Consider the following 27,347-nt stretch of genomic DNA (forward strand, 5'->3'; position numbering starts at 1 on the left):
CTGGCGAGAAGATGCATTTTAATGAATCAAAACCAAAATAGTCAGAATATGTGGATCTGAGTCATACGGTGCTATTCTAGAGCCACCTAGGAAGACTGAGCTGTATTGTTTCCACGATCCTGCTCATTTTCTAATTAAAAATACAGCCATACTGAATACCACCTGTTCACATTCCTCACTGTAGTGATTTAGGTTTTTTAATACTACTTCTCACAGAATCTATAATAGAGGAGAAATTAGCAATAGCTTTCAGCTAGAGGTAGAGGCTTTGCCTCCTGTTTGTAAATTATGTATTGTCCTTGCTGTATCTGCAAAAAGCACTCTGGAACTTTTGTTTGCAAGCTCATTTTCTAGCAAAGTGTTTATTAGATGATGTGACTCGGTCCCACAAACCCACGCCAAGCAAAGGGCACTTGTCAGTGCTTGCAGTGTATACCTGTGTATCTACTACCATCTGGAAAAAGATGTATGAGAGAAAAAAAAAAAGAGTATAAGTGATCAGAAATTCTGCCTCTTTCATTGAAATACAGGCATCCTATTCCAACTGACAGCTTCTTCCTGTACTGCCCAATGATCTACTGAACAGTAGAACAGTGCTGAAATAACTGAAGAAAAGGAAGACATGTTGAGATAAAGGCAAAATTAGCTTTTCATTTAGAAACACTGCATACAGAGACAAGGAAATAAAAAGTTAGGATCACCTCTATCTCCAAAAGTCGAGGGCTGTCTTCTGAAGACTATGCTTTAAATTAAATCTCCCATAACAGCTACCCTGCTCAACGTTGGAGCTTTGACACTAATCTCTCCTAATGGGTGAGAAGGATCACAGTTAATGGAAGGAGTTCTACAAACTAGGCAGAGACACAGTTGCAGAGAATGACACACCCACATCAAGGATGTGCAAGAGTGAAGTGAGCACCACAAGCTCGCCCTTTGCCAAGTCATTTGACTGACCTCCCACCATGTTTTCTAAGCGTAATGACACTCCAGTTAAAATCAGTACGAGCTGGCTGACTGCATTGTGTAGAAAGAAAAGTTTCTAAACCCTCTGATTTAGATAGGAAATCTTTGGAGCGTGGACCATCCAATACTTCTTACACCTGTTCTCTTTGTACAAGACACCTAGAGCTTGATATTCAGAAAAGCCGAGAGCCACAATGCATCCCTGTCATCAGGATCATTCAGCATCTTTGGCCCCAAACATCACCTAACCCTTTCAGAGATGATAATTTCAGAAGCACTTGAGAGTACCAGTTCTACTAAGTTTTAATCATTTAGCTTTGTAGCACTTTTCCAAGGGTAACACCAATGCCCAAGCAGTCACGTAGTCAAAGGTAGCCAAGAAAGATCCCACCCACACAATTCCGTCACCTCTAGTAGGTGTCATAATGCCAGACCCTTACAGCAATGTAGCACAAACTGACAATATGATCCACACACAGCTCCTTCCTATCTTCACCCCAAGAAAAACTCACTTTCTAACCACTCTGAGTTACAAAAATAAACTCCCATGTTTTCAGTTCACATTCCTTCACTGATGGGGTTCCAGTGTTGAACTATGCCTGTCACTTCTGACACTGTGTGACAGCAGCTCACCCTGCAGACCACAAACAGGTACAGTGACTCACAGCATTCCCCAAGGACTGTTTAGGTAACTCATACAACTGGAGCACAGGTAACAACACACTGTGCTGTCCCCAAAAATCTCAACAGAAAGAAACTATGAAGAATGTGAACCAATGGGGATTCATTGTACCATATAAAAAAGCACTTTACTCAATGTGTGGCACCGCTGCGAGCTTAACCCCTGATAAACCAGTACATTTTCTTCCTCTTTTACAAAGAGTTAAAACCTACAGTGGCTTGTTTCAGTCCTGCCTGTTTAAAAGAGTGATATCCCCATCGCTAATCCAAATTCAGAGCTGGGTTTTACCTATTAGGTCTCTCCAGCACAGCTCACCAGTTAGCTACTTGTCTTGAGTATATTTAGCATTGATTTTCAGCTGATTACCAGCTTTTCTCCAAGACTTCTGATTTGGAAGCTGTAAGATAAGCCTGAGGGACCCATCCCTCAAACGCTGTTCTCAACTTTCAAAATAAACAGACAGACTAGAGATCCAGTCCTGCCTGCTCAAGTCCCCATTTCCCACAGATGGCACATTATCTCCGCCCACAGCGGTTGTAATCTCACTGAAAACAACCCCCTCAACACTCTTTGCTTAGACAGATAGCTGTCTGTCTGAGGTACAGAGCACCTCTTTGTTCACAGCTCTTGATTTTTTCAGGCTATTCTTCCCCTTTGAGAGGAGTCAGCCCTCCTCTGCTCTATTCAGGGGAACTCCTCTGAAAGTTTTCCTCATCCCTCAGCGCTGTATTTAGCTTTACACACATACAGACTGGGAGGCACTGCTTGCTGTTAGGGATGCCTTAGTTTACAGCCTGGCCTAAGCACAACACAGTACACCTAACTGATGAGCAACACGTTGGTCCTGGGTCATTTAACAGCCGTTACTCTCCTTCTGCCCCTGAAACTGCTCCCACCTCACTCAGCACAGGGGCCTGAAGTTTTGCCACAGTCACACACAGCAGATGCCCAGCAAAAGAGAAGCCAGCCCATAACCACGCTTCAGCGACACTACACACACACACACCTGTCCTGGCCACACACCCATTTTATGCAGCCCTAAAACCACAATCTGGCAAATTAGTACTTTTTCATCTCTCCCATCCAAAAATGCAGCCATCAATTGAACCGATGGGCTTAAGGAAAGAAGTGGAAAGCTTCTCCGAGGATTATAGCCACAAAAATATCCCATCACGCAGTTTTAGGACTCTGTTCCGTCTTAATACAGGGAAGGGTACAAGAAGGACCCAACGACCGCACCGCCAAGTACTTTTTCTGCTGGGTTAAAGTCTACCTCCCTCCCCAGTATCCTGATCCCCCAGAAACGAGCAGCTCTGCCCGTACAGAACTGGGTAGCTAACAAGGAGATAAACACCAGGAGGAAAGAGACCATCCTGACGGGGCTAGCAAGACGACGGACGGATGGACAAGATAGACGGACGGACGCACACTCGAGCACCGCAGGCACCCCGGACCGTACCTGGAAGTGGCCGCAGGCGCTCACCGGCCCCAGCCGCTGCTTTACCGCACGCAGGCACGCATCGTGGACGGGATGGCACGGCACGGCGCGGCTCCGCTCCCCGCACAGCCGCTTCTCTCGCCAGGACTTCCCGGGCGGGAGGCGGAGCGCGGGAGGTGGTGGTGGTGGTGGTGGAGGTGGTAGTGGGGGGTGGTGGTGGTGGTGGTGGTGGTGGGGATGGGGATGGTGCTGGTGCTGCTGCTCCTGCTCCTGCCGCCGCTGCTGCTCCTGTTCCCGCTGCTGCTGCTCCCCCGCCCCGCCCCGCCCCGCCCCCTCCCCTCCCCCGGGCCTACGGGAAGGGCGGGGGGCGCCCCCGCTGCGGCGCTGGTGCTGGCGGAGGCGAAGCGTGGGCACGGCCAAGGCCATGGCCGCGGTGGCGGAGCCGGCTCCCGGGAAGGCTGTTGGAGCGGCTTGGCCAAGCCCGCTGCGGGTTCCACCGGCGGGCAGAGGTCGCGGGCGCTGGTTTCAAGCCTGGGACTGAGCCCGCGTGTGGCTCGACTGGGCTGAGATGGCCTGAGAGCAGCCGCTGCCCAGCCGGCCTCGCGTCTTGCCGCTGGCAGCGGTCGTAAGCGAATGCTTGCAGATGGGCAAGAACGGGACGCGCACACGCAGTATTTCCTCCAAGCAGTCTCCCAGCTTGTATTTTCAGCTGGGAAATTCAGGGGATTTCCTGAGCCCGGTGCTGTTTGTCTGTTTGGTGACCCTCCGCAGACCTCTCTTTCCAGTACTCATCCAGTTCCCCTTGCAGCCCATCCACGACAGTCTTCGAAAAGGACTTGCACAGATCCACTACAACGCGTCAGAGAGCCAACATCCTTCATTTCTCTTGAACTCAGCAGCTTACTAGCTTCCATCCGATGTCCCCTTGGTCTTGCATGGAGTGACAAACACTTTGCTCTTACTCACTCTCTGCAGAGCGCTCTGAGTTTTCTCCATTTCTTGTACAGTGTTCTCAGTCAGCGCTTTTCCGGGCTGAAAAGTCCAAGTCTACCCAGTCACTCCACAAACAGGATCCAAATCTCTGATGATCCTTGTTATCCTTCACCAACCTTTTTGCAGTACTTCTAAACTTTCTGAGATGAGGGAAACAGAGCTGCACATGCACAATTCAAGGTGCAGCTGAACCTCGGATTTAGGGAGCAGTATGCCAACTTTCCCTGCTTTCCACCCCCTCCTAGCAATTCCCAATCTTATCCTCAATTTCCTATTTTGGCTGTGACCGGGCACCAAGCTGGAGCCACCCCTCAGAACACCCAACCAAGATCTTCCAGCTGAGCAGCAGCAGCCAGGTCAGAGCCCATACTTTACACATGAAGCTACCTACATGCATCAGATCTTTCACTAATTGAAGAAAAACTGTCCCCGGTAGTTAAATGTGCCTCTGGCAACTATTTCTGCACACAAGCATAGACGGAGCATGTAAACCTGAGTTCCTTTGGCCAGGATGATTTTGGAGGCAGTCACACAATCCTGCCTACCTGCATTTCAATTTCTTTAAATTCACTGTCTTTGAAAGAAATACTTTAAAAAGCTATTTTTAAAATAATTGAGCTGGTGAGATAACTAATAGTAAAGGGACCCCAGCACAAAGGGCCTTTGCCGGCACAACTCCCTTCTGGAACTGGGATTTACAGGTGCGTGCGATCTCGCTGTGGATTCTAGAAATTACTTGCAAGTCTTCGAGTTCTGGATTCACACAAAAGCCCGCTCTGTCCCTTTGCACAGTGTCACATATAATGTGAAGTATAATGAAATGACATTGCAATGCTGTTTCTGAAGGAAGATGACACAATGTCAAGTCAGAGGTCACAGCACCTACACACATATCCTGGTCCTTTTCCCACTTTGGTATGTCAGAGGATGGTGCTACCTATCTTCCTCAGGCTCTGCTCTGCGATGTTTCTACCTCTGTTTCCTCTCTGTGACAGGTTTGCAATAAACTATTTAACTTTCTTGATTCCTGTTTACCTCTACAATTCTCTTCATCAGACAACTCTTGTTGCCATACCTATTAGAAATCTACTAGAAAAGAATTTAGACTTGTCCTGGGTTTGGCTGGGATCGAGTTAATTTTCATAAGAAGCTGGGAGGGGGCAGAGCCAGGACAGCTGACCTGAACTAGCCAAGGGGATATTCCATACTATGGTATAAAGCCATGCTTGGTATGGAGCTGGGGGAGCTGGGGCAGGGAAAGGAGTGAGTAAGCAGCTGCGTGGTGCTTAGTTACCAGCTGGGCCTAAACCGTGACAGTCCTTTTTGGTGCCCAGCATTGAGATAGTGACAGATCTGACTAGACTGTGTTAAAACAAATTTGTTACACACATTTCTTATATTAAATAGTTGCCGGTGACAATGTTGGTTCATTTGTTCACATGGTGGTGTTATGTAAGTTCTTATATGCACTATGTATTCCCTGCAGTGATGTTTATCACCTCTGGGAGAGCGATCAAGACTATCAGTTTGCTGTATTGGGTAATGTCAACTTATGATACGATTACATCACTGGTCATGAGGTTAAGCTGGTAGTTGTATGTGGCACTGTTATCATGCCTGTGCCTCAGGTGCCTTCTCTCGGAATTTGTTAGTACTCACACCCTATCTATGGGGGAGATACTTTCTCCAGCTCTTTCACCTCCCCTTTCTCCTTCAGGCTAATTACAACAGCTTTTGAGAATTTTGAATATCCTTGGGCTGTTCAAGACAGCATGCTCTTATTACTATGTCTCCTGAATGTGTTTCAGGTCTTGTTTAGGGTTATACATAATTTTTTTAAGAATACCACCCAGAGATCTGCCCCAAGGCTGGATAGTCCTGCGTGTCATGGCACATGGGAGAATATGGACAGGTATCTAGAGAACTTCTCACCTCCAATGGTTTGGAACTTCGCTCCCGAACAACTACAGGACCCTGATGAAGTGATAGAATATTTGAAAGGAAAATGCTGTGGCTATTCTGAAGAGGCACAACTTACCACACTGTGCTGGGCCCTGGCCAGTATCTACCAAACACTGCTTGATATTAGGCAGCACCCTCAGGGGGAAGGGAGGGAAAACAGGCCTACGGGCAATTCAACTATTCCAACCCTCATGACAAGCACTGCAGCTACCCCAACCCCGGTGACAGGCACTGCAGCTGAACCAGAAAACCAACCTGTGCCAGTATCAGTCACCCCTATACAGAAGAAGAAATACACAAAAAATCAGTTTGCTTAGTGAGGGATGAAGGTGAACCAGGGTCATCATGAGAACAGGAGAAAGAGGCAGAACCAGAGATAATCACCTGATCCCTATCCCCAAGTTAGCTGCAAGATAAGAAAAAGGATTTCAGCTGCCATCCATGCAAGCACATTATCACCTGGCTGCTCTGATGCTGGGATAACAGGGCCAGTAGTTTGGAATTAGAAGGTAGGGAAGCCAAAGAGCTGGGATCCCTGTTGAGGGAGGTGGGTATTGACAAGGTGATTGGAAAAAAGACACAAGCCCTCAGCCTCTGGAGGCAACTCCTGTCAGGCATGAAGCAAAGGTACCCCTTCAAGGAAGATGTTACATGTCACCCAAGCAAGTGGACCACCATGGAGAGAGCTACCCAGTACCTGAAGGAATTAGCCATGCTGGAGGTGATTTACAATGATCTGGGTAATGAGCAGTTACCCACAGATCCAGATGAAGTCCAATGCACACAACCGATGTGGTGGAAGTTTCTATGAAGTGCACCACCAACCTATGCCAACTCATTGGCAGTAATGTCCTGGAAAGAAGGCAAGGAACAAATGGTGGATGAAGTGGCTGGCCAACTCTGGCAATATGAAGGAAGTCTCTCTTCCTCCCTACAGGTGTGAGTCTCAGCTGTGGAGAAACTGCCAGACGTGCTAGCTGAGAAACTGTGCCAAGAGTTCCAGTGATTCAAGGATAAGTTATGCCCCACACCTGTATGGGCCTGTATCTCAGCTATTAGGAGTAACCATTCCCCTGCTCAACAGAAAGGAGATAGAAGGTACACACCACATGAGGAAGTGGGATGGAAAACCTACCTCGACCCTAGAGGCACGGGTACGTGAGTTGCAAGGAAAAACAATCACAAAAGGGGATTCCTCCAGGAAAATTGCTGCTCCAGTTTCCAGTGGGCAGTCCCCTAGACAGAGTAGAAGGGCTGATCTCACTTCTGATCCTTTTGAAGGGACTTCTGATTCATGTTTGTGAAAAGTGAGTAACAAATACTATGACCAGGATTAGAGGGACCCTGCCTCCAGCCAGTTGGAGGAGAGGGACAACTGGGTTTATTGGACTGTGTGGATTCGATGGCCTGGCACATCAGACCCACAGGAGTATAAGGCTGTAGTAGACACCAGTGCACAGTGTACCCTAATGCCATCAAGCTATAAAGGGGCAGAACCCATCTGTATTTCTGGTGTGACAGGGGGATCCCAATAACTAATTGTATTGGAGGCTGAAATAAGCCTAACTGGGGATGAATGGCAAGAATGCCCCACTGTGACTGGCCCAGGGGCTCTGTGCACCCTTGGCATAAGTTACCTCAGGAAAGGATATTTCAAGGGCCCAAAAGGGTACTGGTGGGCTTTTGGCATAGCTGTCTTGGAGATGGAGGAAATTAAACAGCTGTCCACCTTGCCCAGTCTCTTGGAGGACCCTTCTGTTGTGGGGTTGCTGTGGGTTGAAAAAAACCAGGTGCCAATTGCTGCCACAACAGTGCATCAGCAGCAATATCACACACAACCGAGACTCTCTGATTCCCATCCATAAGCTGATTTATTGGGTGGAGAGCCAAGGAGTGATCAGCAGGACTCGCTCACCCTTTAATAGTCCTGTATGGCCAGTGCGGAAGTCTAATGGAGAGTGGAGACTAACAGTTGACTATCGTGGCCTGAATGAAGTCATGCCACCACTGAATGCTGCCATGCTGGACATGTTAGAACTTCAATATGAACTGGAGTCAAAGGCAGCCAAGTGATACACCACAACTTATACTGCTAATGCATTTTTCTCAATCCCTTTGGCAGCTGAGTGCCACCTACAGTTTGCTTTCACTTGTAGGGGTGTCCAGTACATCTGGAATCAACTGCTCCAGGGGTGGAAACACAGCCCCACCATTTGCCATGGACTAATCCAGATTTCTCTGGAACAGGGTGAAGCTCTGGAACACCTGCAATACATTGATGACATCATCGTATGGGGCAACACAGCAGAAGAAGATTTTGAGAAAGGGAAGAAAATAATCAAGTTCTTCTGAAGGCCAGTTTTGCCATAAACCAAAGTAAGGTCAAGGGACCTGCACAGGAGATCCAGTTTTTAGGAATGAAAAGGCAAGATGGACGTCATCATATCCCAATGGATGTGATCAACAAAATAGCAGCTATGTCTCCAACGACTAGCAAAAAGGAAACACAAGCTTTCTTAGGCATTGTGGGTTTTTGGAGGATGCATATTCCAAATTACAGCCTGATTGTAAGCCCTCTCTATCAAGTGACTCAGAAAAAGAAGGATTTTAAATGGGGCCCTGAGCAAAGACAAGCCTTTGAACAAATTAAATGGGACATTGTTCATGCAGTAGCCCTTGGACCAGTCCGGGCAGGACAAGATGTTAAAAATGTGCTGTACACCACAGCTAGGGAGCATGGCCCTACCTGGAGTCTCTGGCAGAAAGCACCGGGGGAGACTCGACGTTGACCATGAGGGTTTTGGAGTCAGGGATACAGAGGATCTGATGCCTGCTACACTCCAACTGAAAAAGAGATATTGGCAGCATATTGGCAGTTGCCTCAGAAGTGGTTGGTACTGAAGCACAGCTCCTCTTAGCACCCCGACTGCTGGTGCTGGGCTGGATGTTCAAAGGGAAGGTCTCCTCTACACATCATGCAACTGATGCTACATGGAGTAAGTGTGTCTCACTGATCACACAATGGGCCCACACAGGAAATGCCAGATGCCCAGGAATTTTGGAAATGATCATGGACTGGCCAGAAGGCAAAGATTTCAGAATATCACCAGAGGAGGAGGTAACACATGCTGAAGAGGCCCCACTGGACAATAAACTGCCAGAAAATGGGAAGCAATGTACTCTGTTCACTGATGGGTGCTGCCGCATTGTAGGAAAGCGTGGGAGGTGGAAGGCTGCTGTATGGAGTCCTATACGACAAGTCGCAGAAACTGCTGAAGGAGAAGGTGAATCGAGTCAGTTTGCAGAGGTGAAAGCCATCCAGCTGGCTTTAGACATTGCTAAATGAGAAAAACGGCCAATACTTTATCTCTATACTGATTCATGGATGGTGGCAAATGCTCTGTGGGGGTGGTTACAGCAGTCAAAGCAGAGCAACTGGCAGCACAGAGGTAACCCATCTGGGCTGCCCGGCTAGAGAAGCTGGTTGTAAAAGTATGTCATGTGGACACCCATCTACCTAAGAGTCAGGCCACTGAAGAACATCAAAACAACCAGAAGGTGGATCAGGCTGCTAAGATTGAAGTGACTCAGGTGGATTTGGATTAGCAACGTAAGGGTGAATTATTTATAGCTCAGTGGGCCCACGATACCTCAGGCCATCAGGGAAGAGATGCAACATATAATATAGATGGACTTGTGATCGAGGGGTGGACCTGACCATGGACACTATCGCGCAGGTTATCCATAAGCTGCAATCAAGCAAGCCAAGCAGTTAAAGCTTCTCTGGTATGGAGGATGATGGCTGAAATATAAATATGGGAGGGCCCGGCAGATTGACTATATCACACTCCCACAAACCTGCCAAGGCAAGCACCATGTGCTTACAATGGTGGAAGCAACCATCGGATGGCTGGAAATGTATCCCGTGCCCCATGCCACCGCCTGGAACACTGTCCTGGGCCATGAAAAGCAGGTCTTATGATGACATGGCACTCTAGAAAAAATTTATTCAGACAATGGGACTAATTTCTGAAACAACCTCATAGACACCTGGGCCAAAGAGCATGGCATTGAGTGGGTATATCACATTCTCTATCATGCACCAGCCTCTGGGAAAATCGAACAATACAATGGACTGCTAAAGATTACATTGAGAGAAATGGGTGGTGGGACCTTCAAACATTGGGATACACATTTAGCAAAAGCCACCTGGTTAGTTAACACTAGAGGATCTGTCAATCAAGCTGGCCCTGCCCAATCAGAACTTCCACATACTGTAGAAGGGGATAAAGTCCCCACAGTGCACATGAAGAATATGTTAGGGAGGACAGTCTGGGTTAGTCCTGCCTTAGGCAGAGGCAAGCCCATCCATGGGATTGCTTTTGCTCAGGCACCTGGGTGCACTTGGTGGGTGATGAAGAAGGATGGGAAGGCTCAGCGTGTACCTCAAGGAGATTTGATTTTCGGTGAGAATAGCCAGTGAATTAAATTATATGATGTTAATTGCTAAATAATCCTGCCACTGTGTGTCATCACTACTACAGTTGCTATATGCCATATCAGTGGTATTGCAGTAAGAGTCACCCAAATCAATGAAGGATGGACTTTGAGGAAACTGAGTGAAGTGCAGTGGTGATGGAACTTGAACTGGCTTCAGCAACTGACACCCAGCAACCTTCTCAAGATCAACATCTTCAACCCACAGACTGTGGGCATGGGCCATGCCAAATATACCAGCCGTAAGCTCCGGATGCAGCATGCAACAATCCAACACCACACACCAGCTCTCCTGCCCTGAGAGACTGTTACGACAGATGGAGCCCCAAAGTCATGGATTAAATGAACTCAACAGACATGTTAGAGGGATGGTCTGTAAACTAAGGGAATGATATCTGTGTGTGTGTATATATATATATATATATGTATATATATCAAAGACAGGGAAAGTGGTGGTGATTAATTGAAAAGTGTAGGATCTGGGCATGACGTAGTTGGTATAGAATAAGAGATGGATAATGTCCTGGGCGTGGCTGGGATAGTTAATTTTCACAAGAAGCTGGGAGGGGCCACAGCCAGGACAGCTGACCTGGACTAGCCAGGGGGATATTCGATACCATATGACAACATGCTCAGTATATAACTGGGGGAGCTGGCTGGCAGGGAGGAGCGATTGAGCAACCATGTGATGCTTAGTTGCTGGCTGGGCTTAAACCATGACAAGACTTCATCCAGATAAAGGGTTTTCCTTTTTCCTTTTGCCCCTCTCAGATTTGAGGACAAACATTTGTTTTTCCCTCCCCTAGTCTCCTTTATGCTCAGACACGATCTTTGATTAAAGCAGAAATATTTTACTGAAGTAACTGCATGTACAGACACATTTATCCTGGTTTGTTTTGGTGCACACTGACAAGAGTGAAAGCAGCCTGTATGCTCCCTGGCAGAGAGGACTACCCTAGAGGAGTGATGGGTGGTGCAGCAAATGACACATTGTGCATGAATCAGCAGTACCGCGCTGCTGCAAGACCGGCAAATGCTACAGCTCAGTGGGCTGTAGTAAAGTATTGTGCTAAGCAGGGAAGGTCATTTGTCTGCTGTGCTTAGCATTGCTCAGGCCTCATTTGCAGTAGTGCAAGCAGTTATGAATAACTTGGCAAGAGTTGAGAGGAGACCAAAAATTGTGAGGAGATAAGAAGTACAGTTATGAGTCAACATTTCAAATGCAGAACATGCCCAGTCTGTATTGCTCAGATGCTTTGCTTATTTATTCTTCCCATTTTTGATATGGTAGTGCTCACAACAACAATGCAGATTAAGAGAATTAAGCACAAACAAAACCAAAGAAAACTAGATGGGGGCTGATTAAACCAGTTAGACCGGTGCTTGCTAAAAAAGTTCTGTGCAGGCAATGTTCTCCTAAAATCCAGGCCTGGGTCCCATGGCTGGATTTGCTGGCATGAAACCCAGCATCTAGGCTGGGCTTTAACATGTTACCCTCCACCATGGTAGAAATACAGACTACAAACTTGGACTGCAGACTGGGCCTCTGCTTTGCCTGGGTATTTGAGTTATGGAAAATTCCATCCACAGACCCACCTTGTCTCCATTATTAGTATAAAAACATATTTTTCATCTAAATGTGAAAACCGAATGTGTTACTTCAAAACAAACTGGATTTTAGAAGAGAAGAGATTTTTGTATCTAACAGACACTGGAAAACTCTGGGCCCATGTACGCAAACAAACTACAGTTCTGGCTAATTTTAACGGGGCTCCTGGGCTTTCATACCCACTCCAGAAAAGCCAAGCCGAAACAGCAATACCAATATAAACTGCTGAAGAAGCAGGAGCTTAACTCCCAAAATTTCAACGCTTACATAGAATGAAAATGTATTTTTTCAATATATTTCTGTGTACTTTTCTGGTGACTAGTAGCTGAGCCGATAAGCTTCAAATCAACATATTCATACTATCCAGTGTTTCTCCAAGACATAAGAATTAGAAGTTATAAAGAATGGGGGGAAAAAGCATATTTAATGGCATCAGATGACTTGATGAAATGAGGCTTTAGAAAAATCACCAAGCCTGGGAATACTGAGAATAGAGTTGTTAACTCTATGCAACTTCCATTGCGGACTAACTTCCATTACGTGGTTGAAAATCTGTCTACCAATAAAACAACCTACCCCCCGCCCATCTCTGGGTTTACCGCGATGCCATGCCTGTGCTATGTGCTCCAGCCAAATAGTCATCATTTCCAAGTGATAAACCAGAAACCACTTCCCGCAGTTTACCGAGTAATCTTTTACTTGTTATATCATGCAAGCATGGTCTGTAACACAGTTAAGTGATGCTGAATTTTTAGCATAAAGAGAGAACATTCTCTGCTGTTTCAGCAAGTAACTGTCTGGACAGTTCTCTGTCAGAGCAATGTGAAACTAATTGGCTAAACTAGCTGCTCTCTGCCTCCCCTAACTCCAAAGCATCATCAGAGAAGAATAATTAAGAGAAAACAGCCAATACCTGTTCTTTTTTTCATTTAATACTTGTTGCTGTGCAAATATATCAAAACCCTTACCCCGTAGTTTGTAGCACTCCCTGCACAAAGCAGAAGGACATCAGGTTTCATTTAAGCCCTATGTTTATTCATTTTGAACTTGAACTAGGATCATATTAAAAACAGATTACAAATCATTTAAGAGCTATTAATGCTTGCCAAAACTAACCTGTGGTTTTAAATAAGAGGAAAGTCACAGTAAATGAAAAGTAGCATTTGACTCACTGTAGAGAAGTCACGTTACATAAAAAGTGCACGATGTATTTGGCATTTCAAAAAGTACTCAGCAGAATCCCATACACAAAGAGTACTCTTGATACAAGTGGATGGAAGGGAAGGATTTAGAGTTTGAAGTCAATTGTCTGAAATTCAAAAGTAAGCATTAGTCTGGCAATATTAGCACACATTTAAACCTGTGCACAGAACTCCTGCTGAAATCATTGAGACAGCTGCACAGGTAGAATTATTTGGAGAACCAGATACTAAAACTCTTGACCACTTCGAATTTTTAAAAAACTGCTTCAAATTCAAGTCACACTGTAAACATTTAGATTAGACTGAGCAGTCCAGCAGGTCACTTAAACCTTGCCTTGGCTTCAAGTTTGAATTAAGCTGGAGGTTGGGATCTTTATTTCTGTTTAGTTTTTGATTTACAGTTGCTGTTGTTGGAGGCTTCTCCCTCACCCCCTCAAGAAAAGGAAACATTTACAACTTCTCCTGCCTCCCCACCCTTTCTTCTTTCAGCCTGCCATCCTCTCAAATGCTACCTGACTGCAGCAATCATCCTGCGAATGGTAAGTAATTTCCCTATTGACAGTCTCCCATTTACTCTGACATCTGCCAGCGCTCCCTGACACTTGAATAAGCATTAAGACATTAACAGTCTGGCACAGGTTTAAGGGTTTGAATAATAATGTTCTGTGGACTCACTACACTCACGCAGGCAGCCAAAAAACCCCTTGTGCACTAAACGTTGCCATCCTTGGGGCTGGGAAAGGCTGCTGGAGGGGTGACTGCAGTGACAGATTACCTACGTGAATGAACTGCCACCTTTTGCTATTCCAGACAACAAGGCCTGATCTCTGGCCAGTGAAGCTTTTAACATCTTTCCCTGTACCGCAATCCAATTGGGATCTGGGCTACAAGAAACAGACTCACTGGTCTGGGAAAATAACAGGAAAGAGCAAACAGAAACAAAGGGAGTCTTCATAAAAAAAAAAAGAAAACCCACAAACCCAAAGCCCCACATTAAAACAAATAAACCACCTCCTCCCAAAGCCAAACCCAATCCTTCTGAATTTTGTAATGTTCATAAACCCTCCCTGAACTGCTGAACTGGAATTGGAGAGCTTTGAACTGTCTTTGGAGTGGAGAGGCTTGTACTGCAAGTATCACAAGGACAAAACAGTCTCCATTTTAATGGATTACCAAAATGAGAAAATGATCCTCCTACATTTGCTTAAAGTTTATACTAGCACTTGGTTTATTTCTCTTGCCAGTCTGGGACTCTGGTATAATGAGTGATCTGTTACCTTGAAAGACATTCTCTTCTGTTACTTCCAACCATACCAGCCACGTCAGACCTCGGCATTGAGGAAATTCATCCTTTTAACCTGCAGCAGTGGTGGCTCTTAGACAAACCTCAAAGCACTGGTTATAGTAAGAAGCTTCTGTACCAGATGACTTGCAGGAAACCTGGTATGCCTCCCAGATGTTTAATAAACTCAAAATCTTTGGCTAGAGTTCTGTCATCTCTGCCTGCAACCAGTGCACACAGGATTCAAAGACTTCACAAACCACAGCTTTTGTTTTGAAGTATGGATAGAGCATGCACACACATTTCTCTGTGCTTGCTATTTTCTGAAGAAGGCGGGTATATTTTCCACTAGTATGTGCTGCAAAATAGGCTTATAGTTCAACAGAAAAGAGAAGGAAAATGAAGACATGTCATGAAAACTAAGAAAATAATACCTTTATTACTTTTAATGTGTTAGTTCAGTTGCAGGTCAGTGAAGAAAAAGGAAGATTCATTACAAATGAAAGTAGTTCGACAGCCTATGTGAAAGGAATTTGGTGAGTGACCTCTGTCACGTTCCAAGAAATGGATCCACATTTTCAAAACTGTCACCACAACATCCAGCAGCTGCACGGGGACTGGCTTTCCTATTCTGCAAGTATTTGTAAGATGTCAAAAATCCCTCCCAAACCAGAACGCAAATTTGGAATCACCCCCCAAAATGCATGTTCATGAACCAACAATTCCAAACATATTTCAGACTGAAAATTTTATTTATATTAGTTTTTAAAAGCTTAAATTTCGAATTCAAATTTTATATTACTTAAAACCTCATTTAATAAATTAACCAAGGTGTGAAAACAAAGATTGGCTTGAAAGAAATTTTTTTTAAAATTCAGAAACAGCTAGGTAGAAAATCTCAAATCTTTTCCAATTCTCCCCCCAGAATAAGGTTATCAGATTATTTTTGCAAAAACTACCCCTTTTCCTAACAGTTTTCAGTTTTGCAAATTTGTCTAGTCAAGAGGGGATAAAAGTGTCCCTGGAAAATTTCCTACTCTCTCCATTTAACGGAAAGGTTGCCTGCTGTGTCCCCAGCAGCCCCCATTCCAGTTTCCAGCAGAGAGGAGGATTACAAAACTCTGCAGAATAAAAACTTCCTGGAGCTGCAACCTAACCCCCCCAGTGGAGCAGCTACTACACCCGAAGCAAGAAAAATTAGCTGGCGCTCAGCCTTCAACCCCTTTTTTAGCATGGTGTATGTGTCCCAGAAAGCTTGGAACAACAGTTCCTGAGCTCATAGACTACAGAAGGTACTGTCCACCAGGCAGGACATACAAGGCAGAAAACAAATTAAGCAAAACAAACCTTCCCCAGCTACAGGTAGAAGCCCTGGCTATGTATCTGTCTATTTGGATAGGCATCTCTCCCTGCACAAATCTGCTAAAACTTTCCTTCCCTGAAAAAAAATAATGGCAGGGTAGAGGATAGAAACTGTTACTGTTGATGTTTTTTTCTGCTATTATTCTCTGTAACTGCAAAGACTTGCCATTGAGTCAATACTTTTGATGGGCAGAAATTGAACACACAAGAGTCTCAAAGGAAACAATGCAGGCTTAGTAGCTTATACTGACACCATTTCACTCTTCAGTGTTTCATTCTATTAAGCAAGTAACAGTCATTTGAAAACTGTTGAAATGTTACTTCATGCAACATAAATGGCTTCAAAACAGCCATTTTTGAAACAGAATAAATAGTGAACACTTCGATTCTTGCCTAAATATGGTTTGGCAGATGTACTTTTACACCCATGATAGACTGCAATTCTTGTCCGCTGTGTCAGTTCACTGGCTTTCAATGGCAGTTTGCTCCCCCCCCCCCCCGCCCCTAGCATAATAGAAAGGAAAGGCACTCTGCCAGAAACCAAGATTCAGATTCTGCAAACCGTTACACACACACTCAACATTTTAGGAGCTGACCCGAGAGAGGCTCATTAAACGTTTACACAGTACTTCAGAAGGAACGTGAGAGTACAGGTATGTAGGACACAGGCTGAAAGGAAGGATGTTTATGCTAAAGAGTGCAATTTTTTCCTCAGATTTACAATACTGTTTAAATTATTGCTTTATTGTCATCTACTTAGCAGAGCAGTACTACTTTATCAGAGCATAACCTCAGCCAACTAAGATGTTTCTCATCATCTCTGACTTTAATGTTGGGAGTAACACTACTGCATGACAGGCAATTAGAAGAAATCCATCAGAAGATTCATATTAAAAAAAGAGAGGCTTTGAATCTAATTTTGTTTTTTAAAATTAATTCCTGCCTCTTTCTTGTACCTAAACAATGATGCAGCCACAGTGTCAGAATTCAGAAACAGAACAATAGTTAAATGCAGAAGTTATTATGAAAAGATCTGAAAACAAGTCTCTGGAAATCAGCACTGCGACTATTTCCAGTCTTCTGGATTATTGGGGTAACACTGTACTCACCTTACATACTGCAACAAAAGCCAGAATTGTCCTGTCATTTTTCAGCAATTCATTTCAATTTGCCAGCTACAAAGATTTTCTCAGAAATGTTATAGTATGAAAATATTTACTTCCTTGCATTGAAAAAAATTTTATAAAGCAAAAAATCTAAGGTTTCCTTCATTTGGTTTTACCTAAGTTTCATGGCTCTAGGAAGAAGCATGTATATATGACCAAAATGTATTTTTAAGGCTCAAAAAGGCATGTAAAAATAACCCTAATTTTACATCAAGGTATTTCAGCTCATCTGTCAATTGTTTGGGAGAAAGAAGAGGCAGAGGGGGAGGTTCAAGATATTATCCATGGCACCCTCAAACCTATCACAACCTATGTAGTAGGCCTTGTTTCAGGCACAGGAAAGCGCAGCTGGCAAAACACATTTACTCTGGTTTGTTTTGGATCATGTGGGTGATTTCTATTTCATATTTCAAAGTAAATGAAATATTTTCACAACATAATTTCCATTTTCTTCCAGCTAGAGAATTTCAATACAACATTGACTTTTACCCATTAGTCAAGTAGTCAACTATATATCAGCATAGCTCTCATTTCTGAAGAATGAGTATGAATTATTGTATTGATCAAGAGCCTGGCCTATACCTTCCTTTTTCCAGCATAGGGGAGAATTTCCTTAAATTCAGATTAAGAAATATGTACAGATTGCTGAGGATAATCTATGTAAGAAACTACTTCCTCCTGCAAAATTAATAACCGTTCTTTGAGGACAGGATTAATTTAACAGTAGGCTTAGATGCAATTCACAATGCCAAATGAGCAGGTGGCATTCTACATAGTCATGCAGAAGTTTCTGCCTCTCTTGGCAAACACAAATGTTTGATGTGATCAAAGCCAAAAGGGTTTTTGCTTTTGCTGAGCGGTCAACACTGGCTCCCATATCCAAGGTCTCCTTCCCTTTTCTTCTGCGTACAGACAGGCACATACGAGCCTTGTTTTGTGTTACTTGCTCACACAGATTAGAGGTTGTCCTTAAAAGCATTCTGACTGAGGTAGCACAAAGCTCTAAGGAGGTTCTGACTTCTTAAGAAATACCCTCAAATATGCTTTGGGTAAGAGAAGGATGGAGGGCATTTGGATAAACAAGGGTGGACTGGCTAAAAAAGAAGTCCAACCACAAAAGCAACAACAAAACTCCAGGCTGCAGAAGATAATTACGGGGGACTGCAGTTCCTAAGAGGAAATCAGAGGTCATTATGTATAGTTTTCACTAAACCATTTTATTGCAGTTTAAGCTTTGTACAGCTGTGCTATAATCAAACAGGGAGACTGCCAGCAAGGAACAGTGTGAAATCCATGTGCATGAAAGTCTGCTAAAAGTCTCTGGGTTGCCCCCGTAGAAAAACCCCAAGCCTGTACTGAGCAGCTTCAAAAGCAAAGGCAGGTAGGTGACTACATACTGTTTTCCTAGAGTATATGACAGATTAGTGGATTCCAGTTTTATAAATGTCACAGGCCTTGTCCACCATGCAGAGGATATAAATCAGAACTGCAGAAAAACACAACTGAATGGTGTGTGTCTGTCAAGAAACATGGACACAGGAAAAGACTTTTCATGAAACCCTGGAGATAAAGTTGCCAATGGGTATTGATAGCTCTAAAGAACTAGAGAGCAAAGTTCTTTTCCTGGTTCTGTCACCAATGCTTTCTGTAGCTGTACATGCATCATTTCCCTTCTACGCCAATTTCCCCTGTTTTGTTTTATTTCCTGCAGGATAAGCCCTTCAGTGCAAAACCAGCTTATTTCTATGTAATTGTCAAACCACCTACATCTCCAAATTAAGGGCATAATCATGCCAAGTAAGGGCATCATCAGTTCGGTGTGCTTTCAAAAAAAGAACCAGAAATGAAAACCACTTCCCAAACCAGTTTCTAACAGTTAGGAGAACATTTATGAGCATCCTTTAGAACTGCAATCACCAGACTTCACAGCATCAAGATGAGCTGCAGACAACCAGTAGGACACAGCTTCTTAAAGTGAAAACAATGCTAGCAAAGTGGGGTGGTGGTTATATCATCCGTGAATGATCACCCCAATAGTTTTAATTATTTAACGTGATTAGAGAAGGAATTTACTCTGGATTTTGGTATTCTACAATGCCCTGGAGTTTGAGATGAAAACCATGGAATTCATTTCAATAAACATCATGCAGAAAAATATAGCATGACTAATAAAATGAACCTACTGGCTTGACCCCTATGGGATTTCTTCCCAGAGGTGTTTACCAACAGACCTCTCCTGCACTCTACAGAGTAGATTCTGCTTTCATTTACCTGAACACAGCCTCTGCTACAACACTTAGAGCTTTCCCATTGTGAGTCTTGAAGGCATGCAGGTGATGTACATAAACAGCATTTGTCCTTCTGTATTGCTGATAACATAATATGGGCCTATTTGGACTGAGATATCAGCCATTGAAGAGTGAACTCTTGGCGACACTCATTTTTAGAGGCCATTTCAAAGAAGCCATAGGTGTGAAGAATTCTGATAGCCTGGAAGCTAGAACCAGTAGTAAGATGTAAAGAAATTCAACTGGTGTTAAAACTTATAACTGAGTCCTGGGGAGTGAAAGAACATTCCCTCCTCCTCTCCCTTCCATAATTCTTCTATGCACCAGCATCACCCTGAGCAGAAGAGAAACTGCAAAGTTGAAAACACTGACAAGTAGAAGAGCCTTTTGTTGTAGGAGCCTGTGACTTCAAATGGCAGCCAGTGCTGCAACAAATCACAGTGTTGCGGTGTATCTGCAGTGTTGATACAAAAATTACTTCAGAGACCTGATATGTGGACTAAAGGCATTGTTTAATGTGGCTGCCAGAAAGCCCTTCATTAAAAATTCATTACTCCAGCAGCTGGTCCTAGCTGCCATGAGACTTCCTGTGTGTTCTTCTCTGGAAGACAGAAAAAACAAAACCATACTCCACGTCTCATCAAAAGAGCTGTGCCTTGATTTTAAATAAAGGCTCCCATCACCACCCATTACAGAGATGGCTTTTCCATTCACCTATGGCTTAGGAGCATCATTCTGATCTGCCCTACTCTCCATAGGATCAGGCAGCAATGGGATTTAAACATTATGATCAGACCCAGCAGAAGCAACCTAGAAAGCTTTAGGGGTTTTGCTTCATTCATCCAAAGGAACAAAAACCTCAAAAGGGGCACTGCTACTGGTATTGGTGCCTTAAAATTGTTCAAAATTTTTTACTCAACAGCAAGCACAAATCTTTACTGGGGAATTTAAAAATCATGACAATATGGTGGTAGGCAAATAGTTCCTTCCTGTTCAAGGCCTTACAAACATTTCTTTTATATCCCTCTGAAGCTGTCAAACTGATCTGCTTTAAAGGGGATATAAAAATACCCAGGTGAAGCAGAGGGACATAATGTCCCAAATTGCCCTACTCAAACAATGAGAAATAGGTGATAAAGTTTAATTAAAGTTTAATCCAGCACATTAACCAGCCAACCTCTCCAAGCACTCTTAAGAGATTACAACTCACTGTTAACACAGTCAGAAACTAATAATCCATAGGGTAAATGAAGCCCATGGCTCCCACACCCTTCTCCTTCAGGGGTGGATGTCTGGGTCCTGGCAGCAGCAGTCACTGAGGATGCCCAGTTGCTTCCTCAGAAACACACTGCTCGAGATCATTGCTCAGTTAAGACAATCCCTTAGCTGGAGCTCTCAACTAGGTATCTGTATCAGGGAAACACCTCCCCGTGAATCATTTAAGCATTTTTAAGCTCTGGTCTTCTAATGCTGAGGCTGACTTGCTAATGGCAAGGTCATCTTACTTTCCAGAGACAAAGAGGGTCACAGACCACAAAATGCTGAACACAGTAGCCCAGCTGAAGACAAGGACCACGAGTTTCTACACCACCACGTGCCAATGGGTAACTTATTACTTACAGAAGGCAGGCAAAACTCCTGGGAGTTTTCCTTCTGCCTTGTGCGCATTTTCAAATCTGGCTTGCGCCCAGCATGTGAGTTTACCACACTGCCTTGGATAACATGATTCTCTCCATACACTTCCCTGTCCCTCCTTCCCTCACCACCATGTGTTATTAATGCACATTATTAATCTGTGGAATAGCTACCAGTGCATTTCCGCAAATCGCTTTCCTGGCATTTCATTGTTTTATTGGAAAGTGTGACTGAAGCAGAAAGAAAAATGATGCAACACAATGGGAAAGCTCCTCGTTTTCAATTCAGTAGCTGTCAGGCCAAAAAAGTTGCTCAGATCAGAAGGGGTTTCCTAGCTGAGAACTGGCTTCTGCCTGGAAGCTGTGTTGCTGGAGTACAGAAGGTTTGGAAAACCAGAATGGTTTTTGTTTTGCCCTGCCAAACTGCCCTTTCCTCTGTGGTTCTCATGTGCATTTTTAATAGGAGAGATTTGTAACCTATGGAGAACAATTTACTCCTGTTTATGCCAGCATTAAAATTCAAGAAGACAGACACTTTCAGAGAAGACTTGCTGTAATTATGAGATTGCTTTCTCCCCCTATAGTTTGTGGCATTGCTGTAGCAATGACTATTACTTTTAATTCTGAGATACCCAACAATATATGTGTAAATTTCCCATCTCTCAAAGTGCTTTCAATAGTCAAAATGCACTAATTCAAAGAACTTACCATGCTGGGATTTAGAAAACAACACGGGGAAAGAAAACATCCTTTTAATTAACATTTTACCATTTGTTAAGTCTAGAATAGCTATACTGATGAGACATTCAGCATAATATTAATTATTATTTTACTGATGTCAGTGTTTCTGATTTTTAGGACATTAGTGGTCATTCAGCTACTGTTTCAGAAACAAGAACAATCTTGTTATTCTGCAGAAAATATACAGAACTACATGTGGTGGACTTCCTATGGAGTAATTTTCATTGAAACACAATAGCTTATTCAAAAGTAATTTTTTAAAAAATAATCTGCTGCCTGGGATTTTTCAAAGCTTTCTTCAATTGACTGTACTTACAAACATTTTCATTTGCTGTAATTTTTTTGGTGAAAATGGTAATAAGGACAATGAAATTTCAAGTTATATAGATGTTTCTGAGTTTAAAAATCATGCAGCACATGAAAGAATGATACAATTCAAATTGTTCAAGAATGATAGAAGCAACTTCAAAAACTGCAATCTCGTCCTGTGTGGTACTTTTCAGTAGCTCTAAGTGGAGCTAACAGGTTTTCTGTGGTGTATGCAACTAGGCAAAGAGAGGTGCAGGGGCTTGTAAAATTCAGTATTCTTTGGGATATATTTTTCATTAAGATACCCTAACAGCATAAAATTTGGCCGCTACTCCACCAAGTATCAGCAAAGTGAGTTAGGCAGCATTTTTCTGGGAAAGCTCCACAGTGAAACTGAAGTCTCAACCCTCCTCTGCCTTATGCCTTGCAAAGTCATTACTGCCTTTGCAAAGCAGACAAACAAACCATTCTTTAAGCACAAAAAATTGGGGATGAGAGTTCTGAAGTTACCACAAAAAGCTACATCACCTTATAAAACTATAGAGTACGCCGCAACAGCATGCCAAGTCCTTCATATACAACTATCTCTGATGTACAAGAAGGGAAGTCTGGAATTCCTAGCTAAAGTTGTACCATGGAACAGAAAAAGTGGTTTCTCTGCTTCTAATGGGATCATGCTCTCCAGCCATTTCCTGAGACCACGTGTGGCCCTGCAGAAGTAATGAGAGAGAAAAAGCAAGGAAAGGCAACAGTAGGAAGGAGCCGAATCCTGACTAGAAGTGAGGTGTTTGCATTCTGTGACAATCAGTTGTCTTCCCCCAACAAAAATGGCCTGTAGTCTGCAGAACACACTAGGGAAGGCTTCTGGCTAAGGGATTATATGAAAGCTTCAGAGCAGTTAGAGGGAGCTCCTAGAGAGATGGAGCTGAATTCCTGCTTCTGAAGGATGAAGATCTGTGTGAAAGACGTGCTGGGTCTCCCTAATGCCGCAGCTCAATCTGCCCACATTTAAGCAGATTTCTTTCTCTTACTCTTTGTTGTGACATGTGGATCCAATCAGTGTCCTGATCCCTTCTGTATATCACATACTTGCTTTGCTCAAGTTTTACCATCCCACCACACACTTCCTTTGAAAGCCTGCCTCCCTCTCCATTGCTCACTTCCTTCAGTTTAATAGTTCCCAAACTCTGTGTTCTGAGCACAAAGGGTAAGTTTTATTCCTGCAGCCCAGATCTACACTGAACAGCATAGTCTCTTTTCCACTGTGATGCTGCCACATTGGTTGGTGCCAAGGATGCAAGATACAGTGGAGCTTAATGGCTCTAAGTCAAGTCCTGTCGTCAATGCTTTACAAACTTTATACTCAACCTCAGGCACGAACACTGTCCTTTAGCTAAGGCTGGCTTCTTCAGTAATGCCAAAGGGCCAATCTGGACATGCAGGAAATGGAGCAACACCTGGGAGATGAACCTGCTTTTATAGTAGTCGTTCCCAGAGCTGTGAGCTCTGAGGGGGTTCTGTTTTGCTCAGTCTCAACACCTTCCTGCCCTGCTTGGGGGTGGACATGGCAAGGTGCTTTGTTAGTGACAGTGCACATATGTCAGCACCAAGGTGAACTGTGCTTTCCCCTGAGGTACCAGCTCAGTTTCTCTCCAGTCTTCAATAAGCAATTGCCTCCCAATAACCCCGGTAAGTACCATGCCAGCTGCCTTCACCACAATTAACTGCCACTGCTATTTACAGCAGAAGGAGGAACTGATGAAATAGCACACTGGTTACAAAATACACTTACTCCCTAGAAAACAATGGAAAAAACTGCTAGACAGCACAAAGGCAACTTTCAAAATTTTACTGGGCAAAGAACATCCCCCCTCCCCCCCCAACAACCTCATTTCCCCCCGCGAGCTTAAAGCTACATCTGCCAACATGGGCTGGATACAGATTTGTCACGTGTAGGCTTAAGGTGCTTTAGTGAGTTCTCCAACTAGGAACCGGTGCTTCTTTCTAATGCCCTTTCAAGTAACATGTGGGCTTCAAAGAAAATTCGGTGGGGTTTGCAGACCTCATTCTTGTAGCTATGTCTAGTTGGGCACTATAGGGAAACCTGTTTGTGCCGACTCCTAAATTCCCTTTGTTTTGTACTGCAACTGCCATCTGACAGTAACTACCGCAGTGCAGACTAGAGCTCCTATTTTGAAGTTGATGTAGGCTCTATCTATCCCAAGGACTCTTAAGGTGTAATAAGGCTTCCAGAAATTTAAAGAGTAAATTCAGGAGTTAACTGCTTTGCATACATCCAAAACTCTCCAATGCTGTTTAGGATTGAAGTACAACAACTTCTTGCACTCTTTACTCCTCACCTTATTTTTCAGAGTTCGACTATGACAGCTAACTGGATTCAGCAAAAGTACACATAAGTGTCTGAGGAGACTTCATAAATCTTGGCATGATGTGTGAGCTGATGGCAATTGGATGGTGGATGTGCACCTTCTGAGGAAGGGTTGCAAACTGGGAAAGCTCAACGTGATGAATGAAACTCAGACCTACAGACTATCTGATCCTGTCAGATCCATCTGGCTCACAGGCATGTAAATCCAGTGATCAAATAAAAAATACCCAGCCTAGAAAGAATATCCTTTATTTCTCATTCCTGCTGTACTTAGTGGTTCCCAGGCTCTCCTTCCTAGCACACCTGCTGGGCAGGTAGTTTTTTTCATGTATGTATTATTCCAAAGGCAGGTACCTCTTTTCCTGCCTTTGGAAGGAAAAGAGATGAGAGGTTTGCTTTTCTTGCCTCCAAGCAGAGACCACTAAACAGATTGTAAATAATACAAAGTTTATCAGAAAATTAAATTTAATCAAAATTGAGTGGTCTAAACTCCCAAATCAACTAAATTATATAACTAAAAAAAATTACATTCTGCATCCTTACCACAGGGATATTTTTGTCTTTTTCCCATCACTTGCATGCTGACATTCATTGCATTACCACTGTCATCAGAGAGCTTCTCTATCTGTACAGTCCCTCACTGTCCTTGAGTAGACCTAGGTCACTCCAGCAATCATCAAGTTCATCGGAGTGAGTTCACTCCAATAATTTCAGGGGCAAAAGTCCTGGATGAATCTTCTCACCAGGAAATCATTCTTCATTTTATGTCGGCTGCTGTGTATTGAACAACCACATAAAAGATGGTGCTGAAAGGCCTTTATCTCTGTAGCTCGTGTCACCAGTTACAAATTGGGATGAAAACATCTTACTCATGAGGGTAAATGAACTGTAAGTCACAAGAAGAAATTCCCAAGAAAAGAACTGCTGGCAAACAGAGCTGCTGTGGGCCTGTGCTCATGTTACAGGCGGCAGGCAAACCCCCTCCATGCCTGTCTTGCCTTCCCACGTGCCTCTGTACAACAGGCGTGAGGCTCTGGATGTGGAAGGCCAGTCAACGGGTGATGTGGCTTATAGTCCATCCACACCAGATGTGTTGTCAAGGTCAGAAAGGCCTACCCCCTGCACCAAGACACCTCCACGAAGAAGAAAAGACAGGTTGTATTTGTACGTGACTTCCTTCTGAGGGGAACAGAGAGTCCAATATGTCGGATAGACCCTCTTCTCAGGAAAGTCTGCTGCCTCCCTGGGGCCTGGGTTAAGAACATCACTAGGAAACTTCCTAGCTTGGTACAGCCCTTGGACTATTATCCATTAGTGCTCTTCCATGTGGGTGGTGATGAAGCTGCGAAGTGTAGTCCAGGGGCAATCAAAAGAGACTTCAGGGCCTTGGGATGGTTGGTAAGGAAATCTGGAGCATGGGTAATTTTTTCCTCTATTCTTCCAGTTGCGGGAAGTGACATTGGAAGAAACAGATAGACCCAGTCTATTAATACATGGCTCTGTGGCTGGTGTCACCACCACAATTTCTTTTTCTTTTTTTGATAATGGGATGGTCTACACAGCACCAGGCTTGCTGGCATCAGATGGGAATCATCTTTCTCAAAGGGAGAAGAGGGTCTTTGCTCACAAGCTAGTGGGACTCATTGACAGAGTGTTAAACTAGACTTGAAGTGGGAAGGGGATAATATTAGGCTTGTCTGTGACAAGCTGTGGGACGACATGCCAAGATTAGAGGGATGGGGTGCTAGCAAGGGCCCTCAGCCTGTTGCTCTGAGATGTGCTGGGTACACAGGAGCACACTTGAAGTCTTACAGAGATAAGCCAGGGGCTCCTGAGCTAATAGGAACCAACAGGGAAACACCAGGGGCTCCTGAGCTAATAGGAACCAACAGGGAAACACCAGTGAAATACCTCAAAGGAATTAAGGTGTGTTCTTCTAAGAAGGTGACATGGCCAACAACCCAACTGAAGTGCCTCTACACCAATGCATATACAATGGGCAACAAACAGGAGGAGTTGGAAGCAACCATGCTGTTAGAAAGCTACAGGCTAGTTGCCATTACTGAAACTTGGTGGGATGAATCCCATGACTGGAGTGTGGCTATCAATGGCTACAGGCTGTTCAGAAGGGATGGGCGAGGAAGGAGGGGCAGAGGGGTTGCCCTCTACATCAATAAACGGATAGATTGTGAAGAGCTGTCTCTGAAGAATAGCCATGAGCAGGTTGAAAGCTTATGGGTAAGAACTGGAGACCAAGACAACAAAGGGAACCTTGTGGTTGGTGTTTACTACAGGCTGCCCGATCAAAGGGAGCCTATTGACGAAGCCTTCTTACTCCAGCTACAGCAGGCATCACGCTTTCACGCTCTCATCGTGCTAGGGGACTTCAACCACTCTGACATCTGCTGGAAAAGTAGTGTGGTGAGCCGTAGGCAATCCAGGAGACTCCTGGAGTGCATTGAGGATAACTTTTTAAGCCAGGTAATAGACAGCCCTACCAGAGGTGATGTGATACTGGACCTGATGGTCACCAATGCAAGTGAGCTAATCGATGATGTCAAGATTAGAGGTAGCGTGGGCTGCAGTGATCACGCACACATGGAGTTTGCAGTCCTGAGGGATATGTGTCAGGCAAAGAGTAAAGTCAGGACCCTGAATTTTAGGAGAGCAAAATTCCAGCTGTTCAAGCAGTTAGTCAACAGGACCCCCTGGGAAACTGCCCTCAGGGACAAGGGAGCAGAACAGAGCTGGCAGGTCTTTAAGGACGCTTTCCATAGAGCACAAGAGCTCTCAAACCCCAGGTGTAAGAAATCAGAAAAGGAAGGCAAGA

The 27,347-nt window shown here is 44.1% G+C and overlaps 1 protein-coding gene across 1 annotated transcript in view; it reads right to left on the reverse strand.

The window, feature by feature from the left end:
* Positions 1-3,330, reverse strand: part of RASGEF1B (RasGEF domain family member 1B) — a 31,729-nt gene extending 28,399 nt beyond the window's left edge. Inside the window, exon 1 of the mRNA XM_069781875.1 lies at positions 3,105-3,330. The gene's annotated coding sequence lies outside the window, so the exon portion shown is untranslated. The remainder of the gene's footprint in view (positions 1-3,104) is intronic.
* Between the last annotated feature and the right edge of the window lie 24,017 nt (positions 3,331-27,347).

Source organism: Haliaeetus albicilla, chromosome 1 (genome assembly GCF_947461875.1).
Source record: "Haliaeetus albicilla chromosome 1, bHalAlb1.1, whole genome shotgun sequence".
NCBI lineage: Eukaryota > Metazoa > Chordata > Aves > Accipitriformes > Accipitridae > Haliaeetus > Haliaeetus albicilla.